Source organism: Apostichopus japonicus, chromosome 16 (genome assembly GCF_037975245.1).
Source record: "Apostichopus japonicus isolate 1M-3 chromosome 16, ASM3797524v1, whole genome shotgun sequence".
Lineage (NCBI taxonomy): Eukaryota > Metazoa > Echinodermata > Holothuroidea > Aspidochirotida > Stichopodidae > Apostichopus > Apostichopus japonicus.
In genome coordinates, this window is record NC_092576.1 from 44801111 (window position 1) to 44807880 (window position 6770).

General features: G+C 34.7%; 1 long non-coding RNA gene across 1 annotated transcript in view; it reads right to left on the reverse strand.

The window, feature by feature from the left end:
- The window catches only part of LOC139982200 (uncharacterized), a 9303-nt gene extending 6402 nt beyond the window's left edge, over positions 1-2901 (reverse strand). The window contains exon 1 of the long non-coding RNA XR_011798035.1: positions 1339-2901. This is a non-coding gene — a long non-coding RNA (uncharacterized lncRNA). The remainder of the gene's footprint in view (positions 1-1338) is intronic.
- Between the last annotated feature and the right edge of the window lie 3869 nt (positions 2902-6770).

The window sequence follows — 6770 nt, forward strand, 5'->3', positions numbered from 1 at the left end:
TACAAGATCACCAACGCTGCAGAAGCTCATGCAACCTTCTTTTACCCTTGCATTATGACGATGATAGAAGGTTGTAACTATTTGTTTTTTATAAACAATCATAATATTTTTTTTTGTTCTCTCAATTAGTACCTAACATACGTATGTAAGGTATAACTATAAAAGACCGTTTGAATCTTCCATTAAACTAGTATTGTCCCCTTAATACAATATAATCGTGGCCAGGACCACATTTAATGTTCCAAGCTATATCAATAAAGTTAACAGCCTTAATGGTTATTCAACGTATATTTGTCGCAGGTACTTAGGTATAACATGCATAATGAGTGAGGTAATGAATTTCTACTCGTGCGAATCAATCCTCGACTCTAAACATTAATTTAAAGTGCAGTTTTTCAGAGGTCGCCTACATCGAAATTGAACTAAAAGACGTGCAGTTAGGTATAGGTTCCCATAGAAGCTTTAGACTAAACATGCAGTAAATTTGTGCAGTTTTTCATATCTTATTCTTTAATTTTTCCAGGCATTTCTAATAATTATCTCAATCTCAATAAAAAAAATGCATTTAAGAAAACTCGAGCAGCATCTAACAATCGTTTTATTACAAGAACATGCTACACCAAGAAAGATTTCGAGAACGAAACATGTGTAAACGTTAGTGGGCCTGACGTTTTGATCCTATAATGATCTTCTTCACATTTTGAATGGCAATAACAGTAACATAAGGGACAAATGCACGCACAGAAAACAGACAGGTTAATCAGCAGGGCGAACACAACAGAGAGACTTTACCACCAAAAGTCTTGTCAGGGGATATTATGACCAATAATACGTTACTCAACAATATCATTAGGGAAGTGGGAAGGAACAAGCAAGAAAGCAAGCACATAGGTAAGTTCAAACTATCCCCCACCTTTCTTTATGCCTTAATTATTTGAAACAATGTATTACGGTAATACACTTAAGGTACATGTGCAAGTATAGGCTTTCAAGTTGTAGATAGCTGTCTCGACGTGTGACAGGTGACCCATTTACTGTACGGGTACGTTAACTAACCTCTTTCCGTTGATTAATAAACTATATTAACTATTAAACAGATAACTAAACACACCACATATGAGAGTTCAAAATCAACGGGAGTAGGAAGTCACGCACAAACACACGTATGTACTATGGAACAACTTAGATACAAATTCACACTAAACGAGGTCTAGCGTATGTGTGTGTGTGTGCGTGTGTAGTGGGAGTGTTTCCCTCTGTGTCACCAGGTCCTGCACTATACCCACCTACCTTTTTACCTTAATTTACTAGTACAATCTATTAACCTTTTTAACTTACCTAATGCTGGTTTAATTGGAATTCCTTTGTTTTGGTGTAAACGCTATTGATACAATGGCCTTTAGTTTCAATAATATGGAAAATCTTTATTGTTATAGGCCTATCCAATCCTTGATTATTGGTTCAGGTATCGAATCGTCCTGGAAGTGAGAGGTGGTGTCCAATTGTTTATTTCAGGAAGTGGTGATGAACAAACTATGTCATAGCGATAGATCTACAATTTATAAATCGAAGGTAACTATGACAGTATCGAAATTATATTTCAAAGTCAGTAAATATATCCAAATAAACAAATATATTTCGAAGAACAAATCCACTACTTCATGCTTTACGTGGAAGCCGTGTTAAAACATCTCGTACAACCGATTTGCCATACTTTCTGATTTGAGTATTTGGTTCACGCGTATATACAGTTAACTTGTATTTGTAACCGTATTTCCAAACATGAGTCATATCTTCAGTAACCGTAGTAACATAACAAATCTATTCATAATTATTCAACCGAAGCAGCGGTCATACTAAATATGCAATAGCATGGATACGTCAGTAACTAAATGTTTACACTGGTGACGTAAAGCCTTTGTAACGCCTTTTTGAATTGACTTGTTCTAAGGAACGCTTGTTGGTTATGACACGAAGTTTGACTATGGGAACTGTTCAAATGAATTTTTTTTCTAAATCGAACCTACTATAACGGTTGTATTTAGAAGAAAGTCTCATAATGTCATAATTATAATGATTATTATTGCTAACCAGAACATCTGAAATATATATGGGCCTATTTGCATTTCATAGAAACAACGATAACAAGGAGTTAGCTTTGCCATTATTTTCATAGTCAATTAATCGTTTGAAGCCTACATACTGAGATATTAAGATTAACATACATTGGCTAATGATACTTTTACAAGTTGTTACATTTTGTTAATGATGACAATTTGTAATGTTTTTCGGAAAACTAATGTCAGTCTGCTCCACGATCACATAAAAAAGACAAATATTACTCACAATACAATTATAGTTTGGTAAGACTTACACAGTCTTTTAGATTTTTCACAAATTAACGGTCAATTTGCTATCACTTGATATGATACTATTCAATTTGAAAAAAAAGTTCTAAAATATATAAACACAGAGGAGCGTGAATAACATACGGTTTAAACTGCAAACAGGAATATAACTCCGAAATATAGAAATGTTTTTCTTTCCTTCCTTGTTTCGCTATGATTATAACTATTTTATTTTCTAAGTATCTTACCTGTTTTCAATCGTTCCTACGTATGCAACTACGAGGTACAATAAAATCAATCCGGTTCCATTTTAACTGTAAACCGGTTAATTATTGTAAACCGGTTAATTATTGGTTACTTATATGCCGTTAATGTGATCAATAATCGCCTTTCAAACGTTTTTGTTTTAGTTTTTGTAAAATATACGACTGCGTGACATGTTGGAGATATATTTGGATAATTTGTTATTCAATGTACAAAGGATATGTCAAATGACCGAGGTACAATTATAACTTAAAATACAGGTTATAATCTCAAACGCCTCAGATTGACCAATGCCTGTCTCTTTTAATGTAAATTTCTTTTCTAAGTATTCACAACTAACTACAATTTATGGTGAGATATATTATTTGAGGCAGTTTATAGTACAGAACTATAGAATGTGAGGCAGAAACTTTAACTTATTTATGTTTTTAATTTGTAACTCTTTAATGTTCTTGCAGATTTAACTGATTACTCTTTGATCTAATTACTGTATACGATTGGATGGATTATATTAACCTAAACGGTTAGAAAGAGATGTAGTAATAAAGTTGGTACTATACATTCTGGCAATGTTTCAAAAATTCTTGCAGATCAGATATAGCTAACAGTTTGGTAATATTCAGTGAGGAATGTTTATGATATGATTGAATATCGAATATGAAATTCATGAATTTAATGTTGAGCTATGCCTAATTCTTTACAAGGTATAACATGTGGTATTTTTGTTATAACCTGTAAGCAGGTGTCATATATTTTTACATATGCCAACATAAATGTGAAAGTTCTTACGCCTCACATATGATAGCAACGCCAGAATGAAAACATGTCGAAGGTGCATGGTTACGATGTGTTAATTTAATTTCTGGATGCGGCACTCAGCATACCATATTCTGATAATCAAACAAGAATTTATGTTATACCATACTCAGTCTCAGTCATAAGTATTCATGATCCAAGCACACGACATACTATGCTTCTTCTCCTGGACATGGTCAACTTAAATAATAATAATGATACCAATGCAACATATTCTTATTAAAATAACATATTTAAATATGATATCTAGCTGATATTTATCTGGCAACACCACACATGCATAACTAATGAGATGATGTGCCTATATAAACACCAGCATGCCATAATACACTTTCATACAAGTCATGCTTAGCTACTAAGATGGCCAACATATAAACCAAGTATGATAATAATTAAACCCGGTTCCTGAGATAGTGTTCCCAAGCTCAAAACCACATACACATACACACATTAAGTTGCTATGACATTGTCACTCTGCCAAGCAATTTAAGGTGCATACATGTTTTGACACAGTAGGATATTGCACAAGCAGTATTTTTCTAGTTTATGACTAAACTCCGATATTTTATATATCAGCGAGGAAAAATATGACTATCGAGCCCCCCCCCCGCAACCCCCCCCCCTCAACTAGTCCTCGTCAGTGTAGATGGCTACTACGGTATTTGCTTGCAAGTTGTTGTTGCAAGTTTAAGGCATATTTTTGCGTTGTTTTTGTCGCCGTTTTCCCACCCTTTTGACATGTCCATCGAGCTGTTTACATTGTATTTATCACAGCAAACGAAAATATTAGACAAGTTTTTTTTTTTTTACCCAACGAAGAGCATTTGTCTGTGAGTACTTAAGTACTTATGCAGATAATGAGTAGAGTGTCTTTCGACAAAATCCTCATAATCTTATATATCATATATATATATGCATTAAAATAGATTCATTCACAGCAATTGGAAAAAAATGCGTTGTTATCACAGCCGTACACAATATACACAAATAAAGCATAGTGTTGGAGTACATACTGGTGTACTGGGTTGCTTACGTTGCCTGCAAAGTGAACATTATTTACCTCATTATTCAATGACATTCGTAGAATTCAAATATTCATGTTATAGGCGGGGATTGTTGTGATCCTAACGGAAAAATATCTTCGAAAGAACAACGTTCAAATTTGTAAACTATTTGACTTCTACACCACCATTTGAAGTTACAAATAAGCTATTTGTATATGTCGTTATAGCATCGTGGGGTCAATGAGGTTGATCAATTCATAGGAAAGGAGGCACAAAGCTGCTTTCAGATTGATTAAAGTAGACCTCAATAACTCTCCTGATGCCAAACCCAAGATTATCAGTTTAATAGCGTTTAGTTCGACTGTGTAACGAATCTATAAGTAAATATAATTAGCGTGACAGTCATTTATGTTTCTTATACAAGATGACAATCAAGGCATTTCCACACAAATACCTTCACTTAACCGTTTACTGGCCATTGTGTAAAAATCAAAAGCCTTCACCCTGTTAACGTCTCCTTAGTCCAGTCAATCTATGATTTAACCTTAAACAAATTACAACAGAAGTTATTTCAACGCAAATTGATAGAATAAATTCGTCTTAGTAACATACTAAAAATCGACATAAATCGACATTTGCCAAATTCCGAAATTTTGGCTAGAAAAAGAGACGGTTGTGTCGATTTTACTAATGCTTCTTATCAGCTACGGTAAACAATTATCTAGCCGTTGCCGTGGCTACAGCCTACTGCTTACACTCGCGCACGCTCGGTCACGAAAACCTTTGACTTAAGCGTTTTTGAGTCTTCGTTATCTGTGTGGAATGTTCAGATAAGGAACAGATGTACATTTTTGTTATACGTAATAGCCATTGCGTTTCTGTAGTTTAAAATCAATTGAATATAGCAAAAAATGAAAGAAAATAATCGAAAGAATAGCTTCGCTAAACTGGTGTTAGGCTGGTATTACACACAAAATACATGTACTGATGTAGCCTATATCGCTGACATTGGAGGCCTAGTTACATTTAGACTTGGACCTTATTTAAATTCGAACTCTACGCAAATAAAACATTTGCTGGTGTATATTTTTTATTTACCACAAGGTTACAAAGGAAACTAACCCCCAACTACCATTTACAAATGCAGTCTGGCTAGTTTTGCACGAAATACGAACATATAGGCTAGCATAACGTTAGGCCTAATGTTATTTTAAACGAATGAACGGTCGATAAAGGACGTAATATATTCCAATAAGTCTAACTGCATTCGTTAAAACAGCTGTAAAACCATAAGGTATATAAAACTTGCAAATGAAAAAAGAGCGACTAAAATAGGCTTAATCAGGGTTGCACTCAAAAGCAAGCCGAGATTTCGAAAATTTTGCCCTTACGTACCATTAGTAATTACGTACAAATTGCTGGAAAAATGAAGAAAAAATGGATTTTCTTTATTGATCCACATTAAGTTTCATTTGTTCATACATTACTATTAACCAAACCATTATTCATTCGGATTCTTTAGATAACAACCGCATTTTCATCGATGATTAAGATACAATCTTTGTCAACTTTGCAACAAAATTGCATACTTTTGAAAATGTCACTTAAGATAAACAAACGTGACTGTGTCGTCGTATGCTTTTCACTATTTACTTTTTACGGGGTGTGGGGTGTCATTAGGTTGTATCCCTACCTTCATGCTCTATCAGTAACCTAGTGAACTAAGTAAAGTAAACCTGCACGTATATCTTCATTGTACATTTATTATTTTCTTTATTAGATGGACGTGTGCATTATCTGTCAGATTTCTTTTGAAACTGACTGCGACCCTGACGTGACATTGCAAGATAAGGGTGTTCAAGGTATTATTGAGGCAAGCCAAGAACGTGGTGAGGAACTTACCATATCTGTTGGACAGAGGGTTCACCAAAAATGTCGTAAACGATATTGCAATAAACGATCCATTGCTAGCGATTTGAAACCAAATGTAGAATGCGGTTTAACGCGTAAATTACGTTCACAAACTGAACAGTTTTTGTTTCGTGAACACTGCTTTTTTTTGTAGACGAAATGCTGAAGTGAACGGTAAAAAAGGTCATCAGGCCTACCCCGTCAAAACCTTTGAATTTCAAAGGAAAAGTGAGTCGGCATGTGACGACCGCGGCCAAGATGACGAATGGGCTAAACAGGTGAAAGCCAGATTTTCACTTGTGAGCGATTTACATAATGCAGATGCAATCAAACACCAGGCATGCAGCGTTAATTTCAGAACACACAAGCAGCTTCAAAAGTGTTTTCAAGGTAATTCTAAGAGTAAACGAACCCCTGGACGTCTCGA